Source organism: Dendrobates tinctorius, unplaced genomic scaffold (assembly GCF_039654945.1).
Source record: "Dendrobates tinctorius isolate UK_male_01 unplaced genomic scaffold, ASM3965494v1 ptg000056l, whole genome shotgun sequence".
Taxonomy (NCBI): Eukaryota; Metazoa; Chordata; class Amphibia; order Anura; family Dendrobatidae; genus Dendrobates; species Dendrobates tinctorius.
In genome coordinates, this window is record NW_027361724.1 from 17,550,348 (window position 1) to 17,570,728 (window position 20,381).

Below are 20,381 nucleotides of genomic sequence, written 5' to 3' on the forward strand. Positions count from 1 at the left end.
CGCAAAGATTTGAGAGAGTAAATTAAATTAAAGTCTTCTTTTTATTGCATATCCACAATGCGTTTCAACAGAATAATCTGTCTTCCTCAGGTGGCAGGGATTTAACCCAGAACTGCCACTATTTCCTCTCTAGAGGTACCCGGCTAGAGCTGCATTTTTTCTAAACCGCGCACGACTGGCGCTCCATTGTTTTGTCTGTCCCTACACTATCTGACTTACCTTGCGGAGACTGAGCGTCTCCGCAAGGTAAACAGACATGCTGCGTTCTAAAAAGACTTGCCGCATGTCCGGTTTCGCGGGTGTGTCACCTGTGTATTAGGACGCATAGTGCAGACGGGATTTCATAAAATCCCCTCCACTATGCTGTAACATCTGGACGCTGCGGATTGAACGCTCCGGCAGTACGCAGCATCCAATCCGCAGCAAATCCGAATGTAATACGGCCCGTGGAAACATACCCTAAGGGGAGAAGGACGTGGAACCACAGGTAGAAGTATAGGATTCTTGCTTGCTGGACTTTAGTGCCATTATTGGGGATGAGGAGGCTCCCGGGATAGTGTGCAGGGCTGTGTTGGGGAAGAAGATCTAAGTGGAAATCGAGAGTGACTCAGGGAAAGGGAGGAAGAAGTGTGTGATATTGTTCCAGGTAATAATAGAAACGCCTATGAAGATGAAAGCCTACTAAATGCTGTACACGTTTGTTTATGAACTATGATCTCTCTAATTGAACTCTACAACACCTGATCCTGGCCAGCCAAAAAGTACGGCACTATGCAGTCTACAAGGGTGTATCAGCATTACAGCTAAAGTCCTCACACCCGGCTAGGACCACTATTTTTATGTGGAGTGCCGGGGCATGGAAGATCAGTACCTTGTACACTGCTATCACCCCGTGCTATGTTACACTTCTACAGAACATTCCTGTTTATTGTCATGCATGATGGATAATGCCACAATCTGTTTTCTGCTTGATTCTGCATAGGGCCCACCTCTTTCCTGTATATAAATCTAGTATGTTAGCTAATTGGGCATGGTCATCAATAAAATACTCATATAGAAGAGTTAAGGACCATTCCCACTTGATTAAAAAAGACTAAATTTGCCGCATCAACAAGAAATAAACACTGTCAGATTCAGGAAAACATCAGCATTTACAGTGGGTACAGAAAGTATTCAGACTCCTTTAAATTTTTCACTCTTTGTTTCATTGCAGCCATTTGGCAATTTCAAAAAAGTTCATTTTTTTTCTCATTAATGTACACTCTGCACCCCATCTTGGCTGAAAAAAACCCCAGAAACTTAGAAATTTTTGCAAATTTATTAAAAAACAAAAACTGAAATATTACATGGTCATAAGTATTCAGACCCTTTGCTCAGACACTGATACTTAAAGGGGGTTTTACACATAGCGATATCGCTAGCGATATCACAATAACGTCACGATTTTGTGACGTTATAGCGATATCGTTAGCGATATCGCTATGTGTGATACTTACCTCTGACCGGCTCCCCCGCTGTCCATCGCTGATCGCGCGAGAATGTCCGGCTCCATTTCTCGTCGTCAGCCTCCTGTTGGGCTTCCTGATGTGACGACGAGCAATGCGTGGAGGCGGGCGGGAGGACGTCAGGATCGCTGTGTGTGAAAGGTGAGTATTGTGCGCTGCGGCGCTGCTGCATCGCTGTGAGGTCTGCCTGTGTGAAAGCTCACTAGCGATCATTTAGCGATGCACCAGCAATCCTGACCGGGTCGGATCGCTGGTCGGATCGCTGGTGCATCGTTAAATGTAAAGGGGCCTTTAGTCACATGCTGTCCATTTCCTTGTGATCCTCCTTAAGATGGTTCTACTCCTTTATTGGAGTCCAGCTGTGTTTAATTAAACTGATAGGACTTGATTTGTAAGGGCCACACCTGTCTATATAAGACCTCACAGCTCACAGTGCATGTCAGACTACATGAGAATCATGAGGTCAAAGAAACTGACCACTGAGCTCAGAGACATAATTGTGGCAAGGTACAGATCTGGCCAAGGTTACAAAAGAATTTCTGCAGTACTCAAGGTTCCTAAGAGCACAGTGGCCTCCATAATCCTTAAATGGAAGAAGTTTGGGACCACCAGAAGTCTTATTAGACCTGGCCATCCAGCCAAACTGAGCAATCGTGGGATAAGAGTCTTTGTGAGAGAGGTAAAGAAGAACCCCAAAATCACTATGGCTGAGCTCGACAGATGCAGTAGGGAGATGGGAAAAAGTTCCACAAAGTCAACTTTTACTGCAGCCTTCTGACCGGTCGGGCCTTTATTGCACAGTGGCCCGACGGAAGCCTCTCCTCAGTGCACAACATATGAAAGCCAGCATAGAGTTTGCTAAAAAAACACATGTAGGACTCCCAGACTGTGAAAAATAAGATTCTCTGGTCTGATGAGAAGATAGAACTTTTTTGTGATAATTCTAAGCGGTATGTGTGGAGAAAACCAGGCACTGCTCATCACCTGCCCAATACAATCCCAAAAGTGAAACATGGTGGTGGCAGCATCATGCTATTGGGATGTTTTTCAGCTGCAGGGACAGGACGACTGGTTGTCATTGAAGGAAACATGAATGTGGCAAAGTGCAGAGATATTCTGGATGAAAACCTCTTCCAGAGTGCTCTGGATGTCAGACTTGGCCAAAGGTTCACATTCCAACATGACAATGACCCTAAGCACACAGCTAAAATAGCAAAGGAGAAAGGAGTGGCTCCGGAACAACTCTGTGACCATTCTTGACTGGCCCAGCCAGAGCCCTGACCTAAACCCAATAGAACATCTCTGGAGAGACCTGAAAATAGCTGTCCACCAATGTTCACCATCCAACCTGATGGAACTGGAGAGGATCTGTAAAGAAGAATGGCAGAGGATCCCCAAATCCAGGTGTGAAAAAAATTGTTGCATCATTCCCAAGAAGACTCATGGCTGTACTAGCTCAAAAGGGTGCTTCTACTCAATACTGAGCAAAGGGTCTGAATACTTATGACTATGTGATCTTTCAGTTTTTCTTTTTTAGTAAATTTGCAAAAATTTCTACATTTCTGTTTTCTTTTCAGTCAAGATGGGGTGCAGAGTGTACATTGATGAGAAAAAAATGAACTTTTTTGAATTTACCAAATGGCTGCAATGAAACAAAGAGTGAAAAATTTAAAGGAGTCTGAATACTTTCCGTACCCACTGTATATCAGGTAAAGAAATACATATTCATAGCAAGTGACAGGTCATCTTTATATATAAAAAAACAACAAAAGATGATAGTGCAGACTCAACAAAAACTAAGAAAACAATTGTTGCATGTCTTATTGCTCATGCTTTTTCATTGAAGTGGCTAGATGTACAATGCTTGTAAATTGCAATTTAAAAAATGCTCATTCCAATTTGTCAGGCGATGTGAATTTGCATATATTCAAGATGCATTTGGTTTTGTATTCATATCTTATCTCCAACTCCAAAACCTTGACTTCATTAAACAGATGTAAAAAAATGTTTATAAAAATGATTCCACCATTCAGAACACAAGCCACATATCACACAGCTTTTCAATTTTGCCATTGTTAGCTTGTATAGTCTAAACAATATATTAGCTATTGCATAAATGATTATCCTTCTACTGTGATAAATGTTTTCAAACCCTGAAGCTGAATGCAGGCTGTCGATTATGGCACCATTTCTCCATTGCTTGGGCCAACATGGCAGTCATGCTCACCTCGAAGACAGATGGGTTCTGTAAAGAATTTATCTATATGCACATCTCATGAGTTGTTTTAAAAAACCTCTTGATAATGTTAGAGAGTACGGAAATCCACGTCAATGTGCCTATTGATATTGGCTTGAGAAAAGGGAAAATTCGAGAAATGTTTTTGAATTGGAGTAAACAGACACTTCAGATTCTGGACAGCAGAGAGGTACACAAGTCCTAAAAGAAGAGAAAGAGAGCCAAATCAAGCAATTGAGTCATAAATATAAGACTTTGTCTTTTTTAATTGAAAAAATAATTCCAATATTACATGTATGTGAGTGGCAAAAGTACACTATGTGCACAATTATTAGGCAAGTGAGTATTTTCAAAATATCTTATATTTTTTGCATATATCTTCCAACTCCGAGTTGTGTAAATCTGAATGCCTATTGGAAGAAGCAGAGGGACTTCCACTGTGGGGAATGTTATATATTCACCCCATCACCTGGGGTCAATATAGAACATATGTACAACCAACACTATAACCTGGTAATTAGCTGATTCTGTAGACCGGTTTGGTCATGTTTAGTGTTCATACTGCTCTATATATTTAATAGTCTTTGATCCAGTATTGATCTGGCTTGGTTTGATCACTGTAAATATGTGCATAATTATATCACATATGCACATGTATTTTTCCAATCCAGTATTGATCTGGTTCTATGGTTTGTCTAGTGTATATACACATATTAGTTATCAATATCATCTTTATATATAAAATTTTCTAATCCAGCATTAGACTGGTTTTATAGAGTAGGATATTTGCATATACATATAAGTCTCCAATCCAGTATTGATATGGCCATATGGATGTGTATTGTCTTCTAATCCAGTATTGATCTGGTTACACGAATTTTATAATACAGTATTATTCTGGCCTTGTTCACCAACTTGTTTGTGTTTATGTGTATTGCTTTAGTCCAGTACTGAATTGACAACAGAGACATTCTCGGTATCATTGGCAAAGCTTTTTTATAATCAAGATAGTAATATATTTTTAGACATTATCTATAGCCCCATCTATTAGTCGTCTGACTTTTATTGATTATCTGTTTCTTTATGTTTAGTTCTCTTGCACTGTAGGGAATTGGATGTTTTTTTATTAATAAATGATATTCTTTTAAGGGGTATATGTATGCACTTTTTGTTCCCCTGTTTATACCCTTCTGATGAAGCCAATTTTTTCAATTCTGACTACTGTCAATTTATGAGGTAATAACTCTGAAATGCTTCAATCGATCCCACTGATTCTGAGACTGTTTTTTCGTGACATATTGTACTTCATGATAGTGGTAACAATTTTTTTTATATGACTTACGTTTGCTTGTGAAAAAAATCGGAAATTTGTTGAAATTTTGAAAACTTTTAATGTTTAATCCCTTAAATCAGAGAGTTATGTCACACAAAATAGTTACCATAATAAATAACATTTACCACATGTCTACTTTACATCAGCACAATTTTTGAATCCAAATTTTTTTTGTTAAGAAGTTATAAGGCTTAAAAGTTGACCAGCGATTTCTCATTTTTACAGCAAAATTTACAAAACCATTTTTTTTAGAGACCACCTCACATTTGAAGTCACTTTAAAGGGGCCTATATGACAGAAAAGACCCAAAAGTGACACCATTCTAAAAGCTGCACCCCTCAAGGTACTCAAAAACCACATTCAAGAAGTTTATTAACCCTTCAGGTGCTTCACAGGAATTAAAGGAATGTGGAAGGAAAAAAATATACATTTAACTTTTTTTAGACCTAATATTTTTTACTTTCATAAGGGTTACAAGAGAAAATGAACCATACAATTTGCTGAGTAATTCTCCTGAGCATGATGATACCCCATATGTGGGGGAAAACCACTGTTTGGCGCACAGAAGGTATCACAGGGTTACCACAACAGAGAGGACCCAGAAGACCACAGCATCTGATTGCTCCTACTCCTGCGCTGAAAAGAAGCACTTCACCTTCTTTTTAAATGGTGTTCATTTCTTTTGGAAGAACAAAGGTTAATCAGCCATGTTGGGAGCTCTGAGAGTCTGAGCTCTCACCTGAGCTCAGTTACTCACTCCCATCCCCTTCATAATCTGGGTCCTGATTGAAACCAATATCACAGCTAGCTTATGCTGCATGGCTTGGCGGAGAGGTGTTTATATGAGAAGGAGTTTGGAGGAGTTATCTGTGACTGTTGCCTGGGTTTGTAAGTGTGATGATTCCCTTCCCTCCTCTTACTTTGGTTTTTCCCTGTCCTACACTCCCCGATGCATTCTTCTGTTACATGTGAGTGAATATTTGTATGCCTGGTATTTTCAGCTACCCTTATTCGTGTTGCCTTGTTTGCCGGTTTGGTAGCGCCCCCCTTCCCTGGGTGGGGGAAAAGAACAGATGGAGGGCTGATTCAGGAGATAAGGCAAGGGTGGAACCCCCGGCATCTTAACCTTCAGAAGTATCCCGGGGAATAGGGAGAGCTAGGGCGCCCCCTAGTGTTAGAGACAGGCAAGGAGCCCCTGGTCCCAAGTCACCCGACAGCTGAGTCGCGACAACAGGGCTCAGAAGGGAAGGAGCGCCATTTGACTTTTTAAATGCAAAATTTACTCAAGACAGTAATCATTTTTTATTCATTTTTCTATGGCCCTATATATTACATCTAATTACTGGTCTGACTTTTAATGATTATCTGTAAGTTTAGTTCTCTTGCACTGTAGGGAATTGGGTGTTTTTTTTTATTAATTATTAATAAATACTCATCTTTTAAGGAGTTTATGTATGCACTGGTCAGGAAGGTGAAAACAGGCTTCGGGGTGAACGGGTTAAGTACACTTTTCTCTGAAACGTTGCAGCATTTCAGTTAATCATATCTGGCTGAAATCATGCAGCCAGGCCCAGATGCATGCTGGCCGTGGATCGGGCAACATGTATCAGCTGTAAAGTTCCCTTTAATATAGAACTATAAGGCTGTGTGCACACGTTGCGCTTTTTTTGCGTTTTCCCGCTGTGGAATCACCACAAAAACGCAAAGAAAACGCATCCCATGCAATCCTATGGGATTCTGCAATGCTGTGCTAATGCTGCGGATTTTTCCGTTGCAGAATCACATAGCGGTAAAATCCGCAGCATGCTCATTCTTTTTGCTGAATCACGACGATTCCGCACCCATAGGATTGCATTGAAATGCTCACTTTACGCATGGGGCTATGCCCACCATGTGAGCGCTCAATGTGCGGATGGTACCCAGGGTCCGGAAGAGAGGAGACTCTTCATCTGGCCCTGGGTACCATAATCCTGTAAAAAATAGAATAAAAATAAAAAATAGCGATATAATCACCCTCCGGCAGCCCCCGGAGTCCTTCTCGCCTCTCACCACGCTTCCGGCATCTTCCGGTCCCAGTAATGCTTTGCGCGAAAGACCGCTGATGATGTCACACTTTGGCGAGCATGACGTCATCTCAGGTCCTTCGCGCAAAGCATTAATAGGACCGGAAGATGCCGGGAGCACCGCAGAGCAGATGGGGGGCCGTCGGAAGGTGAGAATAACAATATTTTTTATTTTTTTAAATTATTTTTAACATTCTATCTTTTACTATTGATGCTGCTTAGGCAGCATCAATAGTAAAAAGTTGGTCACACTTGTCAAGCATAGTGCTTGACAAGTGTGACCAACCTGTCAATCATATTTCCAAGCGATGCTTGAAATCACTTGGAATGCGCAAGCATTCCGCAAGCAAAAAACACTTGCAAAACGCTTGTTTTTCGTGGGAAAAACGCATGCGAATTCGCATGCGTTTTACCTGTGGCAGGAGTTGCGGAAATGTTGCAGAAATTTTCGCAGCATTTCCGAATGTGTGCACATAGCCTAAGCAATCAGAAAAATACAGCATATATAAAGAATGCCCCTTGCAATGCTGTAGCTGTAAATTAATAAAATACAATCTCATATATATTACATTATTTTGAAGCCTCCTTCCATGTCCACCTGCACTAACTACTACTGGCAGCACCTTATGAGAACCATGGTTTTCCAATGCCTTCCTCCAGAAAATCATGACACTGATGAAGGAAAATGATTCATCCCGTGATTGCATTTTGTAAACATTCAGTTTTGCTGTCAACTAAAATGTGTAAGAAGAATCACTGAATGGTGTATTGTTTCAATGCAATAGCAAAAGTCTTTCCTACCCATTATGCATGTTGTGCAGTGTAATGGCTAAAGAAAATCTTTCAGTAGATTTCAAGCACTGGAGTATTATGGGTAGAATTTTTTTCTTGGTTAAATGAACCGTGCATTGGTAAGGTAGAAGTTATTTGGCTGCCCTTATCATAAATTCCAGATATCCTACGTTCAGAAGTTCAACCCCTTAGGGGGTATCATTAAAACTGAAACAACTGGTGATGTCTACATAGTCTTTGAAGTTCTGGTGCTTATAAACACTTTTTGTAAGAACCTTTCCTGTTAGAATCCCTGCTGCAACACAAGAAGTTCTGCCAAGATTTTAATGTACTTTAAAGTACACGTATCTTCTCAATAAAATATGATTGACTATGGAAACATTAAATATCGAATTGTTTTAGCTGTGTTAAAGGGGTTGTGCAGTCTTAGGCTACAACTCTGCCATTACACTGTCATTATGTGACTGCAAACTTGTGAATCCTCACATGAGGCGCACTGCGTGCTGTGAGGATTCTCCGATGCTGGCGATCGGAGCGGCGGGTTCTTGCGAGCAAGTATGCAATTTACATACATGCGGTCATGTGCCAACTAGACATGTGCAGACTCACTCATAGCAAGTGTATTGAGAGAGGCCCGAAGACGTCTAGTTGGAATGTGGCAGGAAGTATGCAAATCACATACTTGCGGTCATATGATCGCCCGCTCTCAGCACCGGAGAATCCTCACAGTGTGCAGTGCGTACGATGTGAGGATTCACAAGTCTGCAGTCCTGTAGAGTGACTATAGACTTGTAGCCTAAGGCTGGACAAGTCCTTTAATATCAAGCATAATTTTTTGACCTATGTATCGCTTCTATTTTATTCACTATTCTAACGCTAGTCTTTGTACAGCTATTTTGACCTTATGTAAAAACACTTCTACTCAGGGGCATAGCTAGGGGTTCAGCTCAGGGGGGAGAAACATCTGAGTGGGCCCCTAACCTCCACCTCGGTGGCGCACTCTAATCTTGGGTATAGGAGAACCTCAGCAGATGATCCTCCTGTAACTAAAAAAACTCATCTCCACAAAGAACAACACTGATATTACCGCCATATTGTGACCATATAGTGGTAGATACCAGTCCTACAAAGCATACAAGTGATTACAGTACAGTTAAAGATGGTGACTTACAGCTGACGATGTTTCTGATGGAATCATTCACTTTTCCTGACTTTTCCTTTTCTCCACCCACGTCTCGGCAGAGATTACAACAAAGACACATCTCATATCACATTTCCAGCACCGTACCCATCTATTTCCAACCTGTACAAACTACTCATCCTACTGATACCCGAATACTGAGCCACTGCTGCCGTGTCCCTATTACTGCACCTGCTGCTTTGTACTAAAGCAATGCCCCTCATACAGCTTCACATAGTTATGCCACCACTGTGCCCTTACATAGTAAAATGTCTCCTATGTGCCCTCATAGTAGAGCCAAACTATTTAAAGGCCTCCACAGTAGCTCCCACACTGTGTAATGGTAGCTCCCACACTGTATAATGGCCCCCACACTGTATAGTGGTCCCTTCAGCAGCTCCCACACTGTATAATGGCCCCTACACTGTATGATGGCCCGACAGCAACCTTCAAACTGTATAACGGCCCTTGCATTATCTCCCACACTGTATAATGACCCCCAATTAGCTCCCACGTTATATAATGGATCCCACAATAGCTTCCACTCCCTAGATTCTGGTCTCTGTCCGTCACTTTCAGTGGGCTGCTACTAGCACAGCTCTGATATATATATATGACAAAGAGCTAAATACAAGAAAATAGTCACAGTTAGTTGGTGCGTATGTAAATTGGATGGTTTAATAATGATTATGTCTTTATGTCTTTTTGCTTACTGGTATTGCTACATTTTCTATGTACTACCTAATGTATACTATGGTACTGCTACCCCTTCTGGGTATTACCATTGCTGTGTTTTCATGTTCCTGATTGCAAAAACTGTAGTATTCTTGGTTGGACACTAGAAAGGGGCACTGTAATATATAGAATAGCTAGTGGGTAGTATAGGATTGAGTGTAGGAGGGGCTGCCAAGAGATAAGGTTAGAGCAGAAGAGAAGTTAGTCAGACAGTGTCAGAGTGCCCGAAGTGTCCACATGGGCTATAGACCCAAGACGGCTCGGCAGCCACGCAACGTTAAGTAGCTGCAGCCCACGTTATCCACGGCCACGGGGCATCATTGCAGTGGGCCAGTACAGGAGAAGGAAGATGTAGCGACTCATAGCCTGGGCGGATGCCTTTAGGGCGGGAGTCGGTTGCAGTGAGGAACTGAAGGAAGTTGGAGCTTCAAAGGGAGCGGTACAGACTGGCCGGATGCTTTACCAGAGGCAACCAAACCGGGTGGCTGATGATTTCGAGTCTGGGGCGAAACAGGCATAAGGAATTGTCATCATGGCGAGGTTAGGCCAGGAAGAATCTGGGGAGCAGTCCAAGACGGTCCAGACGTGTGCCGCACAGAAGTGAAAAAACAAGTGCAGTTGAATGTGAATTCCATGATGTGCCAACTGTGGATATAATGTGTGAAGTTCTAAGTAAAAGAGTGTTCAAGTTATCTTGGACTGTGCTCCATTACTGGGGGTTGCCTGGAAGAAGGGCCGTCACCACCTGGGAAACGCCCAGGGTGACCTGAAACTGGAGACGCAGGTACGCTGAAAAGTGGAATGCAGTTTTCTGTGAGGGAAGGTTGGGACACAGATGCTTCAGTGTCTTTGGCCATGATTACGGTCCTGGAACTCCCTTACACGTAGAGAGGCCAGCATATGGCTAGAGCTCCCTTAATATATCAAGGTGACCCTGCAAGAAATACTCCTATTTGGACCCCAAAGAGGGAAATGGAAAGGAGGGAACCAGAAGAAAAAGGGGGAGGTAGAATATTACCAATCTAAAGAAGAAAGTACGCTCCCTGGCATGTCTGTTCCTCTCTTTTTCCCCTTCTCCCCTTTGGGGGTCTTGTTGTCTAGACTGACTATATGTTCAGGGGCCCGCACCCATATGTGATTTTCTATATGCACCTACTTGTTGTTTCTATTTTCTTCTGTTTGGCTATTTATCGTATATAGTCATCCTCAACTTTTTTTTAATAAAAGTTTTTTTTAATGGGGTTTTCATGTTTACCACGTTGGATTTACTGATATGAGGTCATGCAGACACTGGACTGTTAGGACCCTGACCCCGGCTATAGGACGGCATCACATCTATTTATATAATTGCCTTGTAATATTTTCGTTTCCTGTTCTTTCCAGATGTCACCGTATCCCAGAATTCCAAGCGGAGGAAGTTCACCAACCGCCATACTGGGATACCCAAGTGATGGGTGTCTCAATATGGAAATTGCTGCTGGTACCAACCTATTGCACGGTACCACCAGCGGAACACCGTCACACCACACACACACACTCTCTCACACCCTCACACTTACGCAGCCTCTTGCACCTTACCATCAGCGGAACACCGTCGCGCTGCGCCTGCACAAATTCTGCGCAGGCGCAGTGAATCATTCGGCTGATCCCGGCAGCAGATGCGCGATGTGTCGACAGGCAGAGGAAGCCGGTCACATTCAAGGGGTTTTCCCACGAACGAAAGTTCATTTTAAAAATTGTCTGTGTTTGACCATGTACGGAGCATACCACATCTCCTGGGCAAGGGAGGAAGCAAAAGACAATACTGGCATTACAGCAGGGGATCACAGAGGATTCATTTTGTGATGTAAAATATTTCACTGACTGTTTTTAAACAATATGTTACCTCACAAAATGTATCCTCTGCGATCTACTGCTGTAATGTCAGTATTGTCTTTTGCTTCCTCCCCTGCCCAGGAGCTGTATGTTCTGTACACGGTCAGACACAGGGGTGAGATTGACAGAGCACAGGGGGGAGACAGCTCAAACGGGACAGCACATGAGGGGAGAACACAGCACAGGAAGGAGAGAGACAGCAGACAAGGGGGGTAGCACATGAGGTAGACATGTCAAAATAAGAGAGCACAGACGGGAGAAGTCAGCACATGGGGAAAGAGAGTGGATAGGTGGGTGAGCACATGGGGGGGATTCTCAACTCTGCAAAGCCTGCCCCCATCGTGACATTATTGCATCGGGCCTCCATCTAGTTATATATATATATATATACACTCACTGGCCACTTTATTAGGTACACCTGTCCAACTGTGTGTTAAGACTTAATTTCTAATCAGCCAATCACATGGCGGCAACTCAGTGCATTTAGGCATGTAGACATGGTCAAGACAATCTCCTGCAGTTCAAACCGAGCATCAGTATGGGGAAGAAAGGTGATTTGAGTGCCTTTGAACGTGGCATGATTGTTGGTGCCAGAAGGGCTGGTCTGAGTATTTCAGAAACTGCTGATCTACTGGGATTTTCACGCACAACCATCTCTAGGGTTTACAGAGAATGGTCCGAAAAAGAAAAAAAATCCAGTGAGCGGCAGTTCTGTGGCCGGAAATGCCTTGTTGATGCCAGAGGTCAGAGGAGAATGGGCAGACTGGTTCGAGCTGATAGAAAGGCAACAGTGACTCAAATTGCCACCCGTTACAACCAAGGTAGGCAGAAGAGCATCTCTGAACGCACAGTGCGTCGAACTTTGAGGCAGATGGGCTACAGCAGCAGAAGACCACACTGGGTACCACTCCTCTCAGCTAAGAACAGGAAACTGAGGCTACAATTTGCACAAGCTCATCGAAATTGGACAGTAGAAGATTGGAAAAACTTTGCCTGGTCTGATGAGTCTCGATTTCTGCTGCGACATTCGGATGGTAGGGTCAGAATTTGGCGTAAACAACATGAAAGCATGGATCCATCCTGCCTTGTATCAACGGTTCAGGCTGGTGGTGGTGGTGTCATGGTGTGGGGAATTTTTTCTTGGCACTCTTTGGGCCCCTTGGTACCAATTGAGCATCGTTGCAACGCCACAGCCTACCTGAGTATTGTTGCTGACCATGTCCATCCCTTTATGACCACAATGTACCCAACATCTGATGGCTACTTTCAGCAGGATAATGCGCCATGTCATAAAGCTCGAATCATCTCAGATTGGTTTCTTGAACATGACAATGAGTTCACTGTACTCAAATGGCCTCCTCAGTCACCAGATCTCAATCCAATAGAGCATCTTTGGGATGTGGTGGAACGGGAGATTCGCATCAGGGATGTGCAGCCGACAAATCTGCGCCAACTGTGTGATGCCATCATGTCAATATGGTCCAAAATCTCTGAGGAATGCTTCCAGCACCTTGTTGAATCTCTGCCACGAAGAATTGAGGCAGTTCTGAAGGCAAAAGGGGGTCCAACCCGTTACTAGCATGGTGTACCTAATAAAGTGGCCAGTGAGTGTATATATATATATATATATATATATATATATTGTGGTGTAGTAACCACTGTGTCTGCTAGGGGGCGCTGTGTGGAGGTCCCAGGGGAAAGGATGAATGGCAGAGTATTGAGTGGCCGTTGTGTATCTCAAAGTGGGTGGCTTTGAGATGGAGACTTGTGTATGTGTGATCAGCAAGGACATTGCTGAGGTGCTGCTTTAATATGTGAGGGACATTGCTACCAGAGTGAAGCTATAATGGACGCTATGCTGTTATATGCTGTTTATGCTGCTTCTGTGGGTTTATGATGGAGGAATAAACCGCATGGACTATGTTATGATTTATGAAAACACGGTGCCGGATGTATTTTGTTCGCTGCCTAGCTAGGATCCCCTAACTGAATAACAGCGCTACCTCACATTTGGTGGAGAAAGCTATGGGCATTATTGTAGCCTTGTTGCTGGGAGCAATGGAAGAGGACTGCAAAGTCGGTTGCTAAAGGCAACGCTGAGCCAGGAGGGCTGACGGTTGGGGAAGTCACTCCCCGCCTGTGGTTCTTGAACCGTGGGGCGGCTTAGTGAGTAAGGCACTGTCCGGATCGGTGAGCCCAGTGCGGCCGTTTCCTCAGGAGAAAGAGACTTATAGGGTACCTCTGCGGTAGAGGGGTCCGAGAACCTGCGCGGCCAGCAGGTGACGGTCGTGAAAACCGTGTTGTACTGACCGGGGTCATTGAGAAAGAGACTGGTGATTGCTATAGGGTGCCTCTGTGGAGAAGAGGTATCTGAGGACCTGTGTGGCTGACACAGGTAATGGACTGGTGTTCGTGTGGTACTGACCTGGGTCAGTGGGAAAGACTGTGTTCCTGGAGGGTTCAGTGAGCAAGGTCCTGGAGGGTCAGTGTTGGGAGGATCCCTGGAGCACGTGGTATGACCTTGGACCTGGTGAGGCGTGAGTGTTGGGCAGTCTCAGGTGGAGACGGATGTCCTGAAGAGCACCCGCTGAGCCCTTGGACCTGGTGAGGCCGGTGTGTTGGGAAACCCTGGGAGGAGGGTTGGCTCCCTGAATAGCACCCGGTGCGCCCTGTGTGTTGGACGGTCTCAGGCGGAGACTGTACGTCCTGAATAGCACACAGACAGGACACGTGAGTTTTTTTGTGGTGTGTTGTTTTCTTCTTTTCTCAACTGAGCCTGCGGTGGCTCAGTGGGAGTCACGAAGGGGTCAAGCGGCTTCCGGTAACTCAGCGGGGTTACGAAGGGGACAAGCGGCTTCCGGTGGATTGGCGGGTCCACGAAGACGGCGCAGCAGGAGCTGTGGCAGCACCAGAAGGAACTGGTGTGGTGTCGGTGATCGGTGACAGCAGGAGCTGTGGTGGTGCCAACAAGGACTTGTGTGGTATTGTTAAGACATAAACTGTGTTGTATGAACTGTGGTCTGAGAAGACTGGTATAACGGACATGGGGAGATCCCGAAAGGGGGTGGAGTCCCGGGAGGGGGCGGCAACCCAAAGTGGGGTGGTGGTCCAGAAAGGGGCCGAGTTTGAAGAAATGACAGCACTGGGTGACTCAGTGGGTATGTCTGGAGTACCGCAGTGTGTGTGTATGTCTTGGTCAGAATGTGGGATATCCTTTCCGGATAGTAATGATGGGCCGCAGGTGTGTACCATGATGCTGTACCAGGAAGGAGTCCCTGGTAGGCTGGACTCAAAGAGTCTGGTGACTCTGACAGGAACTCCGCTCGTATTATCTCTGACCGAGAAAAACGTCAGAGTTCGCTGCGTCCACGGGGTCATTGTGAATTATAAGGTGGACAGAGTCCTGATTGAGATGAAAAAGGGGGAGTGCCAAGGTGGTAGTATGCCACCAAACTTAGTGCATACCTTTGAGAGGCGCCGGGACTTTGTCATATTTGATGATGTGGGGCAGGAGGATAGAGACGTTTCTACTGTGGGGCTTGCAGACACTGAGACGCTGACGCCCCCTAACGTGGACAGGCCAGATGTAGGGGCGACCGGAGAAAGAATGGCGTCGGACGAATTTACTGAGCTGACGTCACCTGAAGGGTACCACAGTATGAATGAGAAGGGTGTGGTAAACAAAAAGAGTGGAGCTGACACACGGATAGAGAGTGCCTTGGGAGTTCACCATACGGTGTGGTGTGACTGTGACGTGTTGTTGCCAGTAGCCACCACTAGGACAGAATCTAGTGCTGTGCTGACTGAAACTCGTGACAGGACTGATGGTAACCTGATCGAGAAGATAACGGAAGTAGAAACACGGTCAGAAGGTAACGGGGGCTCGACTGATGGGACTAACCCAGGGGTACCCTTTGACGATATAATTAAAGAATTAGTGGGGAGACACGTGCTGGCCAAAAGAGAACAAGATCAGGAGATACAGCTGATAAAGGAGACAGTGGAAGGACATCTCGAACAGGAAAGAGTCCTGAGACAAATGGCCGAGCACAGGGTTGAGGGGCTCGAGAAAGAAGTCTTGGAGCTCAGAGGTCACCTGTCCACCTGGCAAAGTGTGAGCAAGAACCTCAAGGAAGAGATAGAGAAACTCAGAGGAGTAGTTAAAAGTCTTCTGCGGGAGAAATTGGACGAAGACTTACTGCGGGTGAGCGCAACTGATAATAGGACAGAACTGCCAGTAGCCCTTGTGGCAAGGAGTCATGAAGTGATCAAATCGTGTGAAGTTCCCTCCGCCAGGACATTAAAAATGGGTTGTGACTGGATCTTTAAACAAGACAATGACCCAAAACATACAGCCAAGGCAACAAAGGAGTGGTTCAAAAAGAAGGACATTAAGGTCATAGAGTCGCCTAGCCAGTCTCTAGGCCTTAATTCCATAAAAACTTATGGAGGAAGTTGAAGCTCCAAAATGCCAAGCGACAGCCTCAAAATCTTAATGATTTAGAGATGATCTGCAAAGAGGACTGGACTAAAATTCCTCCTGACATGTGCGCAAACCTCATCATCAACTACATAAAAGTCTGATTGCTGTGCTTGCCAACAAGAGTTTTTCCACCGAGTATTAAATCTTGTTTGACAGAGGGATCAAATACTTATTTCTCACTGCAAAATGCAAATACATTTATATAATAATTTATACAATGTGATTTTCTGGATTTCATTTTTGATGTTCTATCTCTCAAATGTTAAAACGAACGTACCCTTAAAATTATAGACTGTTCATGTCTTTGTCAGTGGGCAAACTTACAAAATCAGCAAGGGATCAAATACTTATTTACTTCACTGTATGGATCCATTTCTATTTCATCCACTATTCTAACGTCATCTTTTGTACAGCTATTTGGACCTTATGTACAGGGCCGGTTTTAGGCAAAGGGGGCCCTAGGCAAAGTTTAAAATGGGCCCCCAAATGCTAACATATTGTACATCATACAGAAGCATTTTGGTTGTAGTTACATGCGCTGAGTTCAGGATGCTGTCATGATCCATGCTGGATCATGACAGATAAAAGCACTAGTAACCTTTTTTTTTCCTTAAGCTGTGTGCTTAAAATTAGCTTTTGCCCCCAGTGGCCATTAGGGTCATTGCACTGTGTGGTTTCAGTTCTAGTTTTCCACCCGGTGGCCGTTAGGGTCATTGCACTCTGGTTACTTTAGTTTAGTGCACGTGATTATGAAGCAGGTGTGATTGCTGGCTCTTACCTATAAAAGTGTGTCAGGTGGTTGCAATCACTGTTGGTGATATTGCTCATTTCCAACCAAGACTGGTGAAGGAAGGAATTACAGAGAGCAGCTCAGGGGAGCTCTGGTGTAAAGTCTGGTGAAGGAAGGAATTACAGAGAGGTGTTCCTTGCAGCTCAGACAAAGCTTGGAGAAGTAGCAGCTATTTTGGAGGAATGCTGCATTCTGTGGTGGACTCTGTTGCTGGGAGCAATAGCAACAGAGCCAAGCTAAGTGGTGTTATCCCTGTTTGTATTTTTCCCTGGTGTGTATTAGTACAGCGGTGGGGCCAGTGCCTGCACCCCCCAGCTCCCTAGCAAGGGATAGGTGTAGGGTGTGCTAGGGTGACAGGTTCCGGCTCGGCAACAGGTGAGGAGCCTGTACAGGGAACGTTAGGAGTGTTAGGGACACTGACTCAGGGGAGTGCAGGAGGTCTCCACATACCCGTTCCCTATCGCAGGGCCCACCATTGTAACTGTTTCCCCTTTCCTGTGTCTTGTTGTTTTAGTTACCGGCCTGCGGGTCGTGTCACACAGGACAGTTAGACGTGCCGTGTCTTGTTGTTTTAGTTACCGACCTGCGGGTCGTGTCACACAGGACAGGTCCACGTGACAGATGCTAAATGAGTGTGATCGACAATATTGAAGTCATTCAACACTTGTTTCCTGGCCTCTTTCCACCGTCTGAGAAAATAATGTTAGGGACAGAACAATCACCATACAGTATCATGTTATCAGCAGCACATCTACAGTTTACACCCCATAGTCATCCATATAATATAATGTGCCCCATAGTCCTCCATATAGTATAATACACTCCTCATAGTCCTCCATATATTAAAATACACTGTTCAGTCCTCCATATAGTATAATACACTCCACATAGTGCTCCATATAGTATAATGCACCGCCATAGTCATCCATGTAGTACAATTCACTTCCCATAGTATAATGCACCCCATAGTTCTTCATATAATGTATTCCCTATAGTACTCAATACAGTATAATGCAGCCCACATATAGTATAATGCAGCCACCCCAAAGAGTATAATGCAGCCCTGCCATACAATGTAATGTAATCCCTAAAGAATATAATGCAGCCCCCTCTTATAGTATAATGCAGCCACCCCTTAGAGCATAATTCAGCTACCCCACAGAGTATAATGCAGCCACTCCACAGAATATAATGTAACCCCCCATAGAATATAATGCAGCCCCCCTCATAGTATATTGCAGCCCTCCATAGAATATAATGCAGCCCCTTATATAGTATAATGAAGCCCCTCCATAGACTACAATGTAGTCCTCCACGTATAGTATAATGCAGCCCCCACAGAATATAATGTAGCCCCCTCATAGAGTACGATGCAATCACTCCCCATGGAATATAATATAATACAGCCCCCATAGAATATAATGTAGCCCCAAATAGAATATAATACAGCCCACCTCCCATACAATATAATGTAGCCCCCCATATGATATCACAGCCTCCCCCATAGAATATAATGTAAAATGTACCCCCCCATGGTATACAACACAGCCGCATAGCATACGGCCCAGCACAACATGGTATATAGCCCAGCACCACATGGTATATAGCACAGCCACACATGGTATATAGCCCAGCACCATATGGTATATAGCACAGCCACACATGGTATATAGCCCAGCACTACATGGTATACAGCACAGCACCATGGTATACAGCACAGCACCATGGTATACAGCACAGAACCATGGTATACAGCACAGTACCACATGGTATATAGCACAGCACCACATGGTATACAGCACAGCTCCATGGTATACAGCACAGCACCACATGGTATATAGCCTGGCCACACATGGTATATAGCCCAGTCACACATGGTATATAGCCCAGGCCACACATGGTATATAGCCCAGTCCACACATAGTATATAGACCAGCACCACATAGTATATAGCCCATCACCACATAGTATATAGGTCAGGCCACACATGGTATATAGCCCAGCACCACATAGTATATAGCCCAGCACCACATAGTATATAGCCCAACACCACATAGTATATAGCCCAGGCCACACATGGTATATAGCTCATCACCACATAGTATATAGGCCAGGCCACACATGGTACAGTCATATGTTAAAGTTTGGGCACCCTTATTAATGTTAACCTTTTTTCTTTATAACAATTTTGGTTTTTCCAACTGCTATTTCAGTTTCATATATCTAATAACTGATGGACTCAGTTATATTTCTGGATTCAAATGAGGTTTATTGTACTAACAGAAAATGTGCATTTCTGCATTTAAACAAAATTTGACCGGTGCAAAAGTATGGGCACCCTTATCATTTTCTTGATTTGAACACTCCTAACTACTTTTTACTGACTTCCTGAAGCACTAAATTGATTTTGTAACCTCATTGAGCTTTGAACTTCATAGCCAGGTGTATCAAATCATGAGAAAAGGTATTTAAGGTGGCCACTTGCAAGTAGTTCTCCTATTTGATTCTCCTATGAAGAGTGGCATCATGGGCTCCTCAAAACAACTCTCAAATGATCTGAAAACAAAGATTATTCAACATAGCTTTTCAGGGGAAGGATACAAAAAGTTGTCTCAGAGATTTAACCTGTCAGTTTCCACTGTGAGGAACATAGTAAGGAAATGGAAGAACACAGGTACAGTTCTTGTTAAGCCCAGAAGTGGCAGGACAAGAAAAATATCAGAAAGGCAGAGAAGAAGAATGGTGAGAACAGTCAAGGACAATCCACAGACCACCTCCAAAGACCTGCAGCATCATCTTGCTGCAGATGGTGTCACTGTGCATCGGTCAACAATACAGCGCACTTTGCACAAGGAAAAGCTGTATGGGAGAGTGATGCGAAAGAAGCCGTTTCTGCAAGCACGCCACAAACAGAGTCGTCTGAGGTATGCAAAAGAACATTTGGACAAGCCAGTTACATTTTGGAAGAAGGTCCTGTGGACTGATGAAACAAAGATTGAGTTGTTTGGTCATACAAAAAGGCATTATGCATGGAGGCTAAAAAACACAGCATTCCAAGAAAAACACTTGCTACCCACAGTAAAATTTGGTGGAGGTTCCATCATGCTTTGGGGCTGTGCGGCCAATGCCGGCACCGGGAATCTTGTTAAAGTTGAGGGTCGCATGGATTCAACTCAGTATCAGCAGATTCTTGACAATAATGTGCAAGAATCAGTGACGAAGTTGAAGTTACGCAGGGGATGGATATTTCAGCAAGACAATGATCCAAAACACCGCTCCAAATCTACTCAGGCATTCATGCAGAGGAACAATTACAATGTTCTGGAATGGCCATCCCAGTCCCCAGACCTGAATATCATTGAACATCTGTGGGATGATTTGAAGCGGGC

At 44.1% G+C, this 20,381-nt stretch overlaps 1 long non-coding RNA gene across 1 annotated transcript in view; it reads right to left on the bottom strand.

The window, feature by feature from the left end:
* Positions 1 to 3,251: 3,251 nt before the first annotated feature.
* Positions 3,252 to 20,381, bottom strand: part of LOC141091878 (uncharacterized) — a 60,072-nt gene continuing 42,942 nt past the window's right edge. The window contains exon 4 of the long non-coding RNA XR_012232605.1: positions 3,252 to 3,942. This is a non-coding gene — a long non-coding RNA (uncharacterized lncRNA). The remainder of the gene's footprint in view (positions 3,943 to 20,381) is intronic.